Source organism: Equus caballus, chromosome 7 (assembly GCF_041296265.1).
Source record: "Equus caballus isolate H_3958 breed thoroughbred chromosome 7, TB-T2T, whole genome shotgun sequence".
In the NCBI taxonomy this organism is placed as follows: domain Eukaryota; kingdom Metazoa; phylum Chordata; class Mammalia; order Perissodactyla; family Equidae; genus Equus; species Equus caballus.
In genome coordinates, this window is record NC_091690.1 from 49475027 (window position 1) to 49490730 (window position 15704).

General features: G+C 42.9%; 1 protein-coding gene and 1 long non-coding RNA gene across 3 annotated transcripts in view; one reads left to right on the top strand and one right to left on the bottom strand.

The window, feature by feature from the left end:
* Positions 1-15704, bottom strand: part of LOC100066251 (zinc finger protein 709) — a 112962-nt gene that overhangs the window by 21166 nt on the left and 76092 nt on the right. The gene's annotated exons all lie outside the window — the stretch shown is intronic.
* The window catches only part of LOC138925144 (uncharacterized), a 38137-nt gene continuing 22463 nt past the window's right edge, over positions 31-15704 (top strand). The window contains exons 1-3 of the long non-coding RNA XR_011440959.1: positions 31-149; positions 3201-3241; positions 3971-4146. This is a non-coding gene — a long non-coding RNA (uncharacterized lncRNA). The remainder of the gene's footprint in view (positions 150-3200; positions 3242-3970; positions 4147-15704) is intronic.

Here is a 15704-nt window from a genome sequence, read left to right on the forward strand (position 1 = left end):
CATGGCCCCACCCACCTGCCCCAGAGGCTCCCCTGACTGGACAGTCCCAAACGCCCCGCCCCGTCATGCCAGAGTGGCAGCAGGTGGGAGGCTGAAGGGCTCAGCCAAACCCGCCTGGGCTGGCGGTTGGAACCAGACTCACTTGGCAGGTTTGCGTTTAACCAGAACTTTTTCCTGGCCTGGGGCTGCCTCTATGGTTTCCACCCAGCTCTTTGTGAACTCGTGGGTGCAGGTGTGCAGGGGGAAGTACTGACTGAGTTTCAAACGGCTCAAGTACAGACTGATGCAGGCTCGGCGAGCAGAGGAGTCCATAGAAAGATTTCTTGGACTCTGAAGGTCTAGCAGTAGTGCTCTTTTATTCCGAGCATAGTATGGAATAGGAGGAGAACAGAACCCATGGGCAGTAAAGAGCTGCTGCCTGGGGACAGGACTCATGGGCAGGAAAAGCTGCTGCAGTGTGTTGAGGGTTAGAGCTAAACTTAAGGCATAGGTATGTGAATTATCTCTTTACAAGACGAAGGAAAGAATATGTTTAAAAAGTCGTTAAAATGGTGTCAGTACAGGTGGGGTCTGGTTATTGGGTGGTCCTATAACTTTAGATAAGAATCAGACTGGATGAAGTCAGGATGTCCTGTGCTTCCTGGAGGATGTTGGTGGTGGGGGGAGTCAGCTACATGAAGTTACTAGACAAGAACAATAAACAACACTTAAGTCCTTGCCATCCCCATTAAAAGTTTCTAGAGATAAGATCATCCCCCTTCCTCCTGGTGCAGAGAGGGAGACACCCCCACAGATGGAGACTTCCTTCAAAAATGCAAATGTCTCTCAACAAAGGGCAAGCAAATTCCACTCCTCAGAGCCTCCTTCCCGCCTGCAGTTTTTTAAAAAGTAACCAGCCTAAAATCATCATCATAACCCCCCCGAACCCTTTGGCCCTGAAATCTGTTGGGGGTATGGACAATGGTCAGTGTTCTGTAACTACTTCAGGCTGTATAAGGTCGTAGAGCTGTCCCTAAAAGGGGCCATAGGTACAGGTAGGAAGTTCAGAGGACTGGAAGGTTAGGCCACAGAGTTCAAGGCTGACAAGGTACACGGATCCTCTGGAGATGAGAGAATCAGTTGACGAGAGGTGGTCCAGGAGGTGAAACTTTGTTGACATGCAGAACACAAGCAACGAAATAGACAGCAAATTATAATAAGAAAGACAAGCAATATGATTAACCCAATGAATAAGGTTTTGATAGTAGTCCCGAAACCTGGTCCTGACCAGGAGTTCAACCAATCATTTAGAGATAGGGTAGGGTCAGACATGGATTTAATTTGGTGGCTCATATCAGACAGGAAGCCAGAGATATTTTGATGGTAGTCAGAAATATAGACACAACAGTCCGTTTTTATAATGGTACAAGCATGCCCCTGTGCTGCTGTCAAGACATCCATTGCCATTTGGTTTTGGAGGACTGTCTTACGCAATTGGGAAACTTCTAAATCGAGCAGCGAAAGGCTATGTCATGTATCATTTAATGCCTTCATAGTAAATTTGTTTAGACCTTCCATGTGCCAGATAATACTTTTGATTCCTAATTGGGGAAGGAAAATTGAGGCAAGGTGGTCATACCAGTGGAAGACAGAGCGGGTCCAGCGTTGTTGCAGGTTGGATAGGTTAGCAGGAGGAGATATAGTAAATGTAGTTCTATCTTGCATCCAGACGAAGCCTAGGGTGCATCATCCAGTCCATCCAGGTGGCAGCCAAGGCCATAAGTTGGAGCCACATAACCACTGAGTGCCATTAGGGGCTAACCAACGTACGCTGGGCCGCCTATCCCAGTCAGTCCCAAACCAACCAGTACTTTTTAAGGCTATGATATGAGAACACATATAACGGGGAATTTTCCCCATAGGTTGGGTGCTATTAGGCCACGTGTCACAGGTGTGATTGGTTTGTTCCCAACATGGAGTGGCCTTTTGACTGAGTTGACCACTAGAAGGAGTGAGCCAAATATATTCGTCCCAAATTTGATATAGTCCGTCCTGTGCGTATCGATAGGTTGGGGACGTTACCTTTGGAACTTCTTGTTTATGATCACCTGTGGCACAGCAAATCTAGTTAGTATTTGGGCAGCAGTGCTGAAGGTTTGATTGTAGCCGGGGAACTCCCAGATGTCAGAGACAGATGGCCACAAGGAGACATTATGATTAGTAATAGATGAAACTTGTAAAAGAGAAGAGCTAGAAATGTATTGCATAGTGAAGAGAAGCATTGCACGCCAATCAGTACCCTGGAGGGGAAAGACCCACCAGGAGAGGGCAGAAGTACTAGACAGAGGCAAGAGTCCACAAACCCAACACGTGGTTTGGTTACGGAGCTCAGCATAATGTTGAGCCCATTTTTAAAAAGAATTGTTTGTCATTACAAAAGGAGATAAGAGGAAAATAATCAAGATAGGGTTCATTTTGTTCTAAAAAGTAGTTTTAAATCACTGGTTTGTTCACAAGAGTGGTCCGGTTGAACAGCAGGATCTGGATCAGCTTTGTCCTGAATACAAGTCATAAGTTTTATTCGGGAAATATGTGTCCAAGAAGTACGATCTTTTAATATTATAGCTGTGGGGCTACTTAGAATGACTTGATAAGGTCCTTTCCATTTTGGGCTTAACCCATCGGAATGTGTTTTCCAATCTTTTCAATATACCATCTCTCCAGGATTTACCTGGCAAGGTATATTGGCAGACAATCGTTCCGGCTTAGGTAAATGATTATTAACATAGTCACTTAGTTCCTTTCGTATTAGACCAGCCTCAGTGCAATATCGACATAGTTGGTGGTAATCAGAGTCCAATACTATATCGGTGGATAGAAAGGGCCTTCCATACAGGCTTTCATAAGGGCTTAACCCTAAACTGTTCTTAGGGGCATTCTCATCCATAGGAGGCCAACAGGTAAGAGTGTAATCCTAGTTTCCTGAGTCTCGAGACTTAAGTTGGAGAGATGTCGGTTTAGACTATGGTTTGCCTTCTCCACTTTCCCAGAGGATTGTGGATGCCAAGCTGAATGCAAATAGTATTTAATTTGTAAAGCTGAAGAGACCTGTGGTGTTATTTGAGCTATGAAAGATGGACCATTACCACTCTGTAAGGTCTTGGGCAAGCCAAAGCATGGGATAATCTCCCTTAAAAGGGCCTTTGTTACTTCGATTGCAGGTTCACTTCGACAAGGGAAGGCCTCAGTCCAGCCTGTAAAGGTATCGACAAACACCGAAAGATATTTATAGCCATGACATGGAGACATTTGGGTAAAATCCAGTTGCCAATCTTCCCCGGGAGAGGTGCCCCATCGTTGTATAGGCCCTAACAGAGGAGGTGGTTTAGCTGTCCCCTCTGGATTTACTTGAGCACAAGTGGCACAAGAGCGGCAGATCTGTCTAATGGTGGCATGGAAAGTATGGCCATCGAAGGATTCAGAAAGTAGCTGAGTCAATGATTGTTTGCCAAAACGGGTAGCCTGATGAATTCCATTAAATAATTTCCATTGAAGGCTTTTACATATGAAAATTTTTCCCTGGTCATTAATTAGCCAAGACTATTTTGTTTCCTGGGTATATCGCTTTTCTTGAGCCAGGGTTATTTCTTGAGTTGTATAAGTAGGACTAATAAGGCCCAAAGCAGGGGGAGTGGGGAGTAAGCTTAAAAGATTACTTTGTTTAGCCGTCTGTTTAGCTTCCCGGTCAGCAAAGTTATTATCCATGCTCTCAAGGGATAAATCCTTCCGACGTCCCTGGCAATGGACCACAGCCACTTGCTTTGGAAGAAGCACAGAGTTTTAAAAGAGCCGAAATCTCTCCTCCATGTTTGATAGGGGATTTCTTTGTATTGAGTAAACCCCTTTCCTTCCATATGACCCCATGTGCATGTAGGACCAAGAAGACATATTTTGAGTCAGTGTAAATATTAATAACCATATCCTTCGCCAGGTGAAGGGCTCGGGTAAGAGCGATGAGTTCAGCCTTTTGAGCAGACGTATTGGCTGGAAGGGCTTCTGCCTCAACAACGTGCAAGGCGTTTACTATGGTGTAGCCTGCCTTGTGTATGCCCTGTTCTGTGAAGCTACTACCATCTACAAACCAGGTGTCATCCGCATTACCTATGGGTGAGTCCAGCAGTCAGACCTGCTAGAGTACCCTTGTTCTATGATTTCAGAGCATGTGTGCTCCAAATTCTGAACTGGGTAGTCAGGACTGGGCATAAGGTCTGAAGGATTAATTGTTAGACACAGCTTAAGGATGATCTCAGGGGCGTCTAGGAGGATGGCCTGATATTTAGTTAGATGTCCTCCAGTCATCCATTGATGTCCCTTAGTTTGTAACACGGCTTGTACCTGATGGGGAGTCATGACAGTTAAAGGTTGTCCCATAGTTAATTTAGAGACCTCCTCAACTAATAGAGCTGTAGCTGCTATAGCCTTTGAGCAGGCTGGCCATCCCAAAGCCTCCGAGTCTAGAGTCTTTGAGAAATATCCAACAATTCGGGTCTCTGGGCCTAGTCTTTGGGTTGAGGGTACCAAGGGCCTGGCCCTGCTTTTCGGTAACATGAAGAGTAAAAGGCTTGTTGCCGTTAGGCAGAGCCAGGGCTGGGGCGGAAGACAATCGCTGTTGAATCAACCGAAAGGCCTTATCTTCTTTTTGTGTCCACTCCAGAGGTTCCGTATCAGGTCCTCTGGTTGCTTCATTTAAAGGCTTTGCTGTTACCCCAAACTGAGGAAGCCGTAAACGACAGAATCCTGCCGTACCAAGGAAAGTGGGAAGTTGTCTTTTTGTCTTTGGTGGTCCAAGTTCGAGGACAGTCTTTTTCGTATTTATAAAAAGTGCCCGGTATCCTGGGGTTAAATCATAGCCCAAATAGGACACCTGCTGTTGTGAAATTTGTGCCTTTTTTGGGGACACCCGATATCCCTGTTGGGCTAAGAAATTAAGGACAAGGACAGTATTGTGATCAGAATTCTCCTTTGGGGGACTACAAATAAGAATATCATCAACATATTGTATTAAACCACCAAGAGGGAGCTGGACATCTCGCAGATCCTTGCCTAGGGCACTTCCAAACAAATGGGGGCTATCCTGAAAACCTTGCAGGAGGATGGTCCATGTCACTGGATAGGAAGAGCTTCACTAGGAAACATCCATTCAAAGGCGAATAAAGGCAGGGAAGTGTCATCCAAAGGAATACAAAAGAAAGCATCCTTTAAGTCCAGGACTCTGAACCAATTACAGTTTTCTGGGATCTGGGAAAGTGTAGTATCTGGCTTAGGCACGATGGGGTGGATAGGAACAGTGGCCTCATCACTTATGCGGAGGTCCTGGATCAAAGGATAATCTCCATTTGGCTTCTTTACAGGCAAGATAGGAGTATTATAGGGAGATTGACATCACTTAAGGAGGCCCTGAGTGAGGAATTTTAGTAAAAGGGGTTGTAATCCTTCAATTGCCTCTGGTGTTAAAGGGTATTGCTTCTTCTGGGGTACAAGAGTAGAGTCCCGCAGGGTAATAGAGACTGGCTGTGCTGTTACAGCTCTTCCTGGAAGGGAGCAGTCCCAAACCTGGGGATCAACTGCTTCCCATATATGGGGTGGAATATCAGAGGGTATCTGGGAAACAACAGAGCTTGGAGAGAGAGCCACAAACAAGCCGTCCTCCTCACGTGTTAGAATAAATTAGCTTCCTAATTTTTTCATTGTCATCCTAATAATAGAGTGGGACAAGAAGGTAGGACTAGGAAAGTACGGGAAAACACCTGAGTCCGATATTGGCAAGATAAAGGAAGAGTTTGGTAACAAAACTTAGAGTGGCCCTCTATTCCGACAATTTTTTGATGGGACTTACGAGTTGGGCCAGAGTGGCAAACAAGTACAGAGTAAGTGGCTCCCCTCTCAATAAGAAAATTGATTTGCTTACCTTCCACATCCAGAGTCACCCGTGGCTCAGTCTGTTCAGTGGTGATGGGAGCCGGACTGGCCTCTGGGCCCCTTCAGGCGGAGTCCTCAGGATCACATCTCCGGGCAGGGAAGTGTGTTCTTCGCCCCTCCTCACTCTGGAGGCGAGGACAATCACGCTTCCAACGTCCCTCTCGCTTGCAGAGAGGACAAGGCCCAGGAGGAAGATCATTTCTTGGGCACTTTTTGCTCCAGGGTCCACATTGACGGCAACAGTAACAAGGGACTCACCTGGGCCTCCGGCATTGGTAGTTTGAGACCTGGGCCCCTGGTTAGCCTGTTTCTGTGGCCTATGCACAATGGGGGCTGCTGAAAATGTGAGCCTGTGCCTTACCCTGTAACTTTGCCCTTCTGTCCTTATCCTGTTTAAGAGTCAAGTCCCGATCATTGAACCCCTGAGTAGCAACCTCCAGAAATCTCTGTACAGGTGTTTGGAGACCCAAGGCCAATTTAGCCAATTTTCGGCGTATGTCTGGGGCAGATTGACTCATGAAGTGCATGTTTAGAATAGTAATCCCTTCTGGAGAAGTAGGGTCTAGATTAGTGTATTTTTGAATAGCTTCAGCTAATCTCCCTTGAGAAAGGGCAGGGTTTTCATCTGTTCCCTGAGTTATTTCCTGGAGTCTGTCAAAATTGACGGGCTTTGTAAATCCCTTCTTTATTCCCTCTGTTAAACAAGTAACCATGTGATTCCGTTGTCCTCGATCTTCTTCATTCCTATGATCCCATTTCTGTCTGTATCTGGCGCCACACTGCCTCCTACTGGATATTTATGTCTGTCTCTAGTATGTAATTCGTCTGCAAATTCATGTGCTCCCGCCCAAAGACGATTTCTTTCATCTGTAGTGCAGCAACGAGTAAGAATAATATAAATATCCTGCCAGCTCAATTCAAAGATCATAATGAGCTTTTGAAAGCCATCAATAAATTGGGAAGGATTTTCTGAATATCTACCCAGTTGTGTCTTAAGTTGAGCCGTATCAGACACTGAAAATGGCACATGGACTCGAATGGTCCCCATTTCCCCATTTGCTACGTCGTGGAGAGGGAAATGTCCAGGATTATAAGAGGTCCCACTCCTCGTATGACCTGCAGCACTTATGGGGATTGAGGACTCAATTTTAGCTTCCTTCTCACAGGGAGGGGGTATTTTGGTCTTTGAGTCCTCGGGAGAGGTTAATTGGGCAGGAGCTCCAGGGGCCTTAGGAAGAGGTCTAACAAGGCAGTCATCATCTAATATATCAGGGGCAGGTTTTTCTACTTTAGTTGGGGAAGCTAGACACATGCGACAAACTGCTCTGAGTTCAGGATCTTGACGTAGGGCCATTAATGCTTGAATATAAGGGATTTCAGACAATTTTCCCAGGCGGCAGCAAAATAAGTCTAGTTGAAAAATAGTATTAAAATTTAGGGTGCCATTCATGGGCCATTTTTCCTCATTCAGGTTATATTGAGGCCAAACAGTATTACAGTAAAAGATAAGTGTCTTTTTCTTGAGATCTTGTAGATCAAATTTTGCACAGTTATTTAAAAGGCAACCCAAAGGTGAATCCTTAAAAATGGAATTAGAAGCTCCCATGGTCTTAAGAAGCAAAAAGACAAAAGAAGAGAGATGAAAGAAAAGAGTCCATTACCTTTAAAATCCCCCCTCAACCTAGGCCAGCATCCTACCCGTCGTTCATCCTGTGGGGTTCCTACAGCAAGGAGTGTTGGGGGCATCCCCTGGCACTGCATCCATTGTATACCTTCCGTTATTATGCCTGGCAGTAATAGGTGCCTGGTGAATGGTACCCACGATAAAAGAAGTTTAAGAGAGATAAAAGAAAAGGATCCATTACCTTGAAAATCCCCCCTGTTGGGGTTCCTATGGCAAGGAATGATGAGGGCATCCCCCTGCATTGCATCCCTTGTATATCATCCCTATTATGCTTGGCAGTAATAGGTGCCTGGTGAATGGTTCCTGAGATAAAAGGATAGAGAAAAAACAGAGAAGTTTTCCGCTGGCCTGGGGGACATTCTACCCAATTGCATCCTGGAGCCATTCTCCCAAGAATGGGTTCCCATACTCAACCAAAGGTTAGAGTTTGGTACTTTCCTTGAACTGGAGTCCCAGTTGGGACTTTCTCTTGGTTCGGAGTGTGGTCAGGAGCCATCGGGAGGGATGCCAATCCGGCCTTGGGAAAAGAAACCTGCCATGGAGTCTTGGAGATTGGCGACCATCCTAATGACTTAAGTGGTCGACCCGCCCCCATGTAAAATTTATATATTAGAGATAGGATTAGGAAGGAATGGATTAATTCATTCTACATCACCCTCAGCCTTAAGGTACTGATTCCCTTCAAGCTGAATGCCATGATTTGCCCCATAGAGTAGCCGTGGGCAGCAAAGTGGATTCATACAGCTGTTCAAGAAAGTTCCTGATGGAGAAGTGAATTTAGATCCATCCTTGAAAAAGAGAGGATGGCACAAGGAAAAAAGGGCACTTACCAGAACTTGAGCTCACAAGCCAATGAAGCAAGACCCCCATACGGGGCACCAGAAATGATGCAGGCTGGGGAGGCGAGGAGTCGAAAGAAAGATTTCTTGGACTCTCAAGGTCTGGCAGTAGTACTGTTTTATTCAGGGAATAGTATGGAATAGCATGGGGACAGGACCCATGGGCAGGAAGAGCTGCTGCAGTGTGTTGAGGGTTAGAGCTAAACTTAAGGCATAGGTATGTGAGTTATCTCTTTACAAGACAAAGGAAAGAATATGTAAAAAGAGTTGTTAAAATGGTCTCAGTGCAGGTGGGGTCTGGTTATAGGGTGGTCCTATAACTCTAGATAACAATCAGGCCGGATTAAGTCACAATGTCCTATGCTTCCAGGAGGATTTTGGTGGTGGGGCGGGGGGGAGTCAGCTACATGAGGTTACCAGACCAGCACTGTAAACAAGACTTAAGTCCTTGCCATCCCCATTAAGAGTCTCTAGAGATAAGATCATCCCCCCTTCCTCCTGGTGCAGAGAGGGAAACACCCCCACAGATGGAGACTTCCTTCACAAATGCAAATATCTTCATCAAAGGGCAAGCACATTCCACTCCTCAGAGCCTCCTTCCCCTCTGCAGTGTTTTTAAAAGTAACCAGCCTGAAATAATCCTCATCACAGACCATGAGGGTGACCCAGGCCAGGCCACATGGAAATAATAGGATCTTAGGTCCTCTATGGGCCATGGGCTTGTGATAAGGCTGCGAGGCCAACCGTGGAACTCTGACCCTTGTTGAGAAACACTGACACTTAAATGTGACCTCACCATCTGTGATAAAGGGTCAGGCTCCCTTTTATTCAGTGATCCTTGTTAGCAATGAGCCTTCCAGCCATCCCTCCCCACCCCACTCACTTGCTACTGAAGATAAAGACTCCATGGGGACTGGCCCAGTGTGTAGTGGTTAAGTTCACACGCTCTGCTTCAGGTGGTCTAGGGTTCGCAGGTTCAGATCCCGGGTGTGGACCTACACACCACTCATGAAAGCCACCCTCTGGCGGTGTCCCACATACAAAATAGAGGAAGACAGGCAACAGATAGCTTAGGGCCCATCTTCCTCACCAAAAAAGAAAAAAAAAGATAAAATGCCTCAGAACACTTGGCTCTGGTGGGAAGTTTGAATCCCACAGACTAGGCTGGGTGCAAGGACTCTTCTCAGTGTAACCACAGGGTGTTACATGTGTTCATTAAAGTCTCAGGTGTACATTTGACACTGGAAGGAAATTTATTTTAGATCAGCTTTTGCCCTTGTCCCTAGGGACCTCTCAAATGTTAACGGCTCTAATATCCACATCTAAGGCCGTTGACCTACCTTCCCTGATACAAGAAAAATGACGTCTTTTTGCAACTGTCGGATGCACCTGGAAACTCTTCCCCCACCCCTTAGCTTTATCAAGGGATAACTGAACAACACACCTGTCCATATTGAGAGATCACAGTGCGATGACTTGATATATGTATACAATTTGTATACTTGAAATTTGCTAAGACAGCAGATGAAGTCTTCTCACCACACACACACAAACAAACACACACACACACACACAATGTGCCTAAGTACCCAGGAGTGGAATTGATGGGTCACATGGTAATTTTAGTTTTTATATTTGAGGAACTCCCAGACTTTTTCCACAGTAACTACACCATTTTGCATTCCCACCACCCACGTGTGAGAGTTCAAATTTCTAAATACATCCTCAACAACACTTGTTTTTACCTCACATCTTGATTCCAGCCATCCTGGTGGGGGTGAAGTGGTATGTCACTACGGTTTTGATTTGTGTTTCCTTCCTCACTAAGGATGCCCAGCATCTTTTCATATGCTCTTGAGCATTTCCCTGTCTTCCTTGGAAAATAGTGTATTCAAATCCTTTACCATATTTAAATAGAGTTTTTTGCCTTTTTCTAATTAAGTTTGAAGTGGTCTTTAGGCATTTTTGATACAAGTTCCTTATCAGAATTACGATTTGCAGAATTTTCTTCCATTCTATAGGTTGTGTTTTCACTCTCTTGGCTTAAAAGTTTTGCTTTTGATTGTGGTACCATACGCATACCATAAAATTTACATTTTCAACATTTTTTAAGTGTGTAGTTCAGTTGTAGCACATGTCAGAATTGGCTTTCTTTTTTAAGCTGAATGATACACCATTGTATGTATGTGCCAGATTTTCTTGATCCATTCATCCGTTGAAGGGCACTTGGGTTACTTCCACCTTGTGGCAAACGTGTAAAATGCTAGTATAAAAAGCAGTGGACGTATATGTGTTGAAGTCCCTGCTTTCAAATCTACTGCGATTCCCAGAAGCAGCATTGCTAGTGCAGGCAGTAACTCGGTTTGTAATATTTAGAAGAATTGCCATGTTGCATTCATACCATCCAAATAGTTTTTTATTCACAGCAGCAGTGCACAAGAGTTCCAAAGGGTGTGTTCACTGTCTCGATGGGGTCCTTTGAAGCACAAAAGTTATTGATTTGATGAAGTGCAAATAACGTAGTTTTTCCCGTTTTTGCTCTCAGTGTCTTATCTAATAATTCTTTGCCAAACCCAAGGTGATTAAGTTTTTTCTTATATTTTACCTGATTGTGTTATTGTTTACTCTAAGTTTTAGGTCTTCATCCTTTATGGTAAATTATCGTATGTGATGTCAGATGAGGATAAAACCTCTTTTTTTGCATATGGCCATCCACTTGCCAAGCACCCATTTATGAAAAGAATATTCTTGCCCCATTCTTGGCAATTTTTAAAAATATCAGTGGACCACAGAGGTATGGATTTAGTTCTCAAATCTCAATCTACTCCATAGATCTGTATGTCTGTCCTTGTGTTAGTACCACACACTCTTGATTACCATGGCATATGACAAAGTTTGAAACCAAGAAATGTTAGTCCTACCATTTTGTTTTTCTGTTTCCAAGATTGCTTTGACTACTCTGACTCTCTTGCAATTCCCATAATTTTATGAGCGAGCCTGCCACTTTGTGTAGAGGAATCACTTGGCATCAATGACAGGTATGTGCTGAATCTCAGGTCATCTGGGGAATAGTGCCATTTCAACAATGTTAAGTCTTCTGATTCATGAAATTGGGATGTTTTGCCATTTATTTATACCTTTTTAATTTTTTCTACCCATATTTTGCACTTTTCTGGGTATCCATTTTGTACTTCTTTGGCTAAGTTTATTCCAAAGATGTTATTCTTTTGAACTTACTGTCAATGCATTTCTTCATTTCATAATCAGATTGTTCATTGCAAGTGTATAGAAATACAATTGATTTTTATATCTTGATCTTGTATCCTACCATGTTGCTAACTGTAATTATCAGTTCTAATAAACTTTGTAGTGGATTCCTGACAGTTTTCTAAAACCAAGATACCTCAACTGGAAGTAGAGATAGTTTTACATCTTTCTAACCCTTCTTTATGCATTTTCTTTTCTTTTCCTGCATAAAGATTCCAGCTAAAATCTCCCGTACATTCTGGAATAGAAGTCGCAAGAGCAGACATGCTTCGTTGATTTCTTTCTTTAGGGGAAAGCAGCCAGTCTTTTCCAATTAAATATTATACTAGCTGTGACTTTTCCATAGATGCTCATTATGACATTAGGAAATTTCCTTAATTCCTGGTAATCTGAGAGCTTTCACCATGAAAGGGTACTGGATTTTGTCAGTTATTTTCCCTGTGTTCTGTTGAAATGATGTGACGCTATTGTTGCTTTTTAGTCTGTTGATATCCTTGATGACATAAATGGATTTTGGATATTAACCCAACATTTCATCCCTTGAATAGATCCTTCTTGATCATGGTGCATAATTCTTTTATATTTTCCTGGACTGGGTTTGCTGGTATTTGCTGCAATTGGCCTCAAAAAATGAGTGCAAATTATTCTCTCCATTCTGATTTTAGAAGAGTGTGTGGGGACTTGGTATTAAGGACCTCTGAAGGTTTCAGAGATTTCTGTGCTGAAATATTCTGGGCCTAGCTTTCGTTTGTGGGTGGTCGCTTGTTTACCAATTCAACCCCTTCACTTGTTTACTTCAATTCCGATTTTCCAGTTATTCTTGATTTAGGTTCCCTAGTTTCTGTCTTTTAGGAATTTATCCATTTCATCTCAGTTCTCTAATTTGTTTCCTTTTCTTCTTGCTTTTGGGTTTGGTACCTCATCTTTTCAAGTCGGTTAAAGCAAAAGGTTGGGTTACTGATTTGAGATCTCTCTTCTTTGTCAGTATAGCCATTAATGCCTATAAATTTATTTCTTTGTACTGTTTTAGTTGCAGGCCATAAACTTTCACCCCGCAGGTATGTTACAATGTTCCTTATTAGATTTAGTAATATTTTTTGTTTTAAAGTCTATTTTGCTAGATATTTGTGTCATCTCTCCAGCTGAATTTGGGGGGCTGAATCCAGATGTACATTTTCCCCTGCTTTTCCTTTCAATCGTATCTTTGAATCTATAGTGTGCTTCCTGTACAGACCATGTATTTAGATCGTGGTTTGTTTGTTTTAATCTGAAGTGACAATCACTTCCTCCTGCCTGGATCATGTAATGCAATCGCATTTAGTATTCCAGACCTAGTTGCAATGACACCTGCCTTTTTAGTTTTAATTTATACAATTCTCATGTTCTTTTTACTTTCTCCACTCCTTCTCTTTTTTTTTGAAAGATTTTATTTTTCCTTTTCTCCCCAAAGCCCCCCGGTACATAGTTGTATATTTTCAGTTGTGGGTCCTTTTAGTTGTGGCATGTGGGACGCTGCCTCAGCACGGCCTGATGAGTGGTGCCATGTCCACGCCCAGGATCTGAACCGACACCCTGGGCCACCAAAGCAGAGCGCGCCAACTTAACCACTCGGCCATGCGGCTGCCCCTCTCCTCTCCTTCTTTATGGCTTTCTATTGCATTAACTGAATATCTTCTAATGGAGCATTGCAGTTTTTAAATGACTTCTTCACTCTATTTTTGAAGTTCTTTCTTCTTTAGGGGTTGCTCTACTATTCAACACATGCTTCTTAATTTATAAGAAGGAGCTTCAGATTACACCAACTTCATTCCAGTGATGCACAAAATCTTTACTCATATAGAGCTCTATTCTCTTTTGTCATTTTTGTGGTATTATTGTTATGCAGATTACATCTACTAAGGCTAGAACCAATAATATCTTGTTACATTTATTTCTTTACTGTCTATAGTCACTTCCTTAGCACAACACAGCTTTGCTCCCACCCAGGACCTTTGTGCTTTTACTGAGAAACAAATTACACATATATTACAGCTCTATATGGAATAAGGACAACAGCACATTAAATACATGCTATTTTATACAGTTTCCTTGATATCAGCTAAAAGAAAGGAAAAAATTGGTATTTATTCTGTCTTCAATATACAATTACTTGTACTGCTGTTCTTCTCTCTTTAGGTTGATATCAACTACCATCCTGGGTCACTTGATTTCAACCTGAAGAACTCCATCAATAACCTCATAAGGCAGTTGCCTATTAATATACTTTCTCAGTTTTTGTTAATCCGGGAAAGTCTTTATTTCATCCTTATACTCTATAAAGTAGTTTTGGTGAATATGGGATTCTTGGCTGACAGGTCTTTTCTTTGTTCACTTACAATATGTTGTCCCTCTGCCTCCTAACCTCCCGTTTCTCTGCTGAGACATCACTTGTTAATTTTACTGCGGTTTCCTGGAAGAGATGGGTTATGTTTTCAACAGCTGTTTTTTCCCCAGTGTACAGTTCCTACTTTCTGGGATCTTTGCACGTTTCATATCTTTGCTACAATCCATACGTTATAGGTAATATATTGTAGCAACTGGGTACCGGTCCCCTTCCTACTGGGACTCTTTATTATTATTAGCTTGTTTCTTTGTTCAGTGACTAGGCAGAGTATTCTAGCTAAGTCCATGTCCTCCACACAGAGGGAAACTTCTGACTTAGCCCCTGGAATCGGGCATGGCTTTGGCTGTGTCTGCTGTCCTGACACAGTGGCATGGGGGTTCTCTTCCTCTTCCATGGACACAACCTGTGCTTAAACTAGATTAACTGCTGGCTGTTGCTCTATTTCCACCAACGTCCTGGGGTCATAACTTGCTCTACCAAATACTCCAGTGAAATGCTGGCTCCTTTGAAGAAATACTTCGTGAAGCCCCTGTTTAATATTTGTTCTCACCCATCCAAGTGTCATTCCAGCACTCTGATTCCCTGGTTCTCTCAGGAAACCTAGTCAGCCTACAGTCTAAGCTGTGTCTTCATAAAATAGACAGATCTGCTAATTGTCTTTCACCTCATTCTCCAATTTTTAAAATTATTTTATTGAGGTCATAATAGTTTATATGGTTGTGAAATGTCAGGTGTACATTATTATGGTCAGTCACCACATATATGTGCCCCTTTACCCCTTATGCCCACTGCCCCACCCTCTTCCCAGCTGGGAACCACTAATCTGTCCTCTTTGTCCATGTGTTTGTTTATCTTCCACATATCAGTGAAATCCTGTGATGTCTGTCTTTCTCTGTCTGCCTTATTTAGCTTAACATAATACCCTCAAGGTCAATCATGTTGTTACAGATGGGATGATTTTCTCTTTTTTTCTGGCTGAGTAGTATTCCATTGTATATATGTCCCACCTCTTCTTTACACAATCATCAGTTGATGGGTACTTGGATTGCTTCCACATCTTGGCTATTGTGAATCATGCTGCAATGAACATAGGGGTGTATAAGTCTCTTTGAATTGTTGTTTTCAAGTTCTTTGGATAAACAGCCAGTAGCAGGATAGCTTTATCATATGGTATTTCTATTTTTACTTTTTGAGAAATCTCCATACTGTTTTTCATACTGGCTGCACCAGTTTGCATTCCTACCAGCAGTGTATGAGGTTCTCTTTTCTCCACATCCTCTCCAACGTTTGTTGTTTTCTGTCTTGGTGACTGTAGCCATTCTAACGGGTGTAAGGTGACAGCTCATTGTAGTTTTGATTTGCATTTCCCTAATGATTAGTGATGTTCAAAAGTCTTTTCATGTGCCTGTTGGCCATCTGGCTATCTTCTTTGGAAAGGTGTCTGTTCATATCCTCTGCCCATTTTTGATTGAATCATTTGTTTTTATACTGTTCAGTTGAATGAGATCTTTATATATATATTGGAGATTAACCCGTTATCAGATGTATGTTTTGCAAATATTTTCTCCCAGCC